Below are 2,045 nucleotides of genomic sequence, written 5' to 3'. Positions count from 1 at the left end.
ACATATCCAAGGGTGGTCCAAGAAAGGAGTAGACAGAAAAATCCTCAGAACTGTCATAAAACTGAGGAGATTTGTGTTCCCACCAGTCAAAGTGAGAAAACCTCATAACAAAAGGACATCAGTAGAATCCTCAGAAATCATGTTGCATTAGTAGTGGAAAAGTTCTCTGGAATCACCCTGAGAAAGATTAAAAGCAAGACTCAAAATGACCAACCTAATTCCAAGTTAAGTGCACTCCAGAACAAGTTCCAATATTATTTAAAGGAATAAAACAATTTTGAAAAAGAATAAATTTAGAAGAACTCTAACTAATTTTAAGACTTCTGTAAAGTTAAGTAACCAAGAGAGTGTGATACAAAAAATAAAATAGACATAAGTCTGGGGGTAAGGGGAAATAGAGAATTACCATTTAATGGGTATAGAGTTTCAGTTTTGTGATATTGTGATGCAATAAAAAATATGGCCTTTTCACGCTGCTACTTAAAGGGAAACTGTCACAACGTCCGGAGCCCTTGATGTTCTGCAAATGACGGAGGAGGAAGTCCTCGAATTCCTTGCAGCAGGAACCCACTTAGGTGGCACCAACCTTGATTTCCAGATGGAACAATATATCTACAAAAGGAAAAGCGATGACATATGCTTCATAAATCTGAAGAGAACCTGAAAGAAACTTCTGCTGGCAGCTAGTGCCATCATTGCCATCGAAGACCCTGGTGATGTCAGTGTCATATCCTCTAGGAATACTGGCCAACGGGCTGTGCTGAAGTTTGCTGCTGCACTGGAGTCACTCCTATTGCTGGTCACTTCACTCCTGGAACCTTCACTAACCAGATCCAGGCAGCCTTCCAGGAGCCACGTCTTCTGGTGGTTACTGATCTCAGGGCTGACCACCAGCCTCTTACCAGTATCTTCTGTCACCAGCATCTTACGTCAATCTGCCCACCATTGCTCTGTGTAACACAGACTCTCCTCTGCACTATGCGGACATTGCCATTCTGTGCAACAAATAAGGGAGCTCATTCTGTGGTGGATGCTGGCCCGAGAAATTCTGTGCATGCATGGCACCATTTCCTATGAACACCCATGGGAGGTCATGCCTGATCTCTACTTCTACAGAGATCCTGAAGAGATTGAAAAGAAAGAGCAGGCTGCTGCTGAAAAAGCTGTGACCAAGGAGGAATTTCAGGGTAAATGGACTGCTCCACCTCCTGAGTTCACCACTACTCAACCTGAGGTTGCAGACTGGTCTGAAGGTGTGCAGGTGCCCTCTGTGCCTATCCAGCAGTTTCCTACTGAAGACTGGAGTGCCCAGCCAGCCACTGAAGACAGCTCTGCAGCTCCCACTGCTCAGGCTACTGAGTGAGCAGGAACAACCACCAAGTGGTCCTGAGCTGTTATGCAGACACTTATTAAGCAACATGAAAATAAGGTTATGGAAAATAAACCATAAATTTCTTAAAAAATAAAAAAAGGAAATATGTATAGTAGTACCTCAGTACCCTCAGTTTTGCTTTCACAATTTAGATTATCTACAGTCAACCACAGTCCAGAAATAAAGAATTCTTATACTTTAAATAACTTTCATTTGTACTATTTTTATGACTATACTACTTGTTATGATTATACTATTTTCTTATTGTGACTAATTCATAAATTAAACTCTATCATAGGTATGATAGGAAAAAACACATAGTATACATGGGGTTCAGTACTACCTGTGGTATGAGGCATCCACTGGGAGTTTCAAAACATATCCCAAGGGTAAGTGAGGGTGCTGTGGTTTCAAACCACATTCATTGTGATTTGCCCCTCAAAGATTCATGTGCTTGAAGCTTGGACCTCAGTGTGGCTGTGTTGGTGGAAACTTCAAGAGATTTGACCTACTGGGAAGTGATTAGTTCACAAGGGGCTGCTATGGTTTGGGTTTGGAATGTTCCCCAAAGGCTATGTGTTGAAGGCTTGGTCTCCAGTGCAACGATGCTCAGAGTGGGGCTCCTGGGAAGTGATTGGATGGGGAAGGCTCTAACTTCATCAATAAGTGAATC

The 2,045-nt window shown here is 42.4% G+C and overlaps 1 pseudogene; it reads left to right on the top strand.

The window, feature by feature from the left end:
* The first annotated feature begins 526 nt into the window (after positions 1-526).
* On the top strand, positions 527-1,390 carry LOC124974206 (40S ribosomal protein SA-like; annotated as a pseudogene).
* The last annotated feature ends 655 nt before the right edge of the window (positions 1,391-2,045 follow it).

This window comes from Sciurus carolinensis, unplaced genomic scaffold (assembly GCF_902686445.1).
Source record: "Sciurus carolinensis unplaced genomic scaffold, mSciCar1.2, whole genome shotgun sequence".
Classification (NCBI taxonomy): domain Eukaryota; kingdom Metazoa; phylum Chordata; class Mammalia; order Rodentia; family Sciuridae; genus Sciurus; species Sciurus carolinensis.
This window is presented reverse-complemented; position numbering and strand designations above follow the sequence as displayed.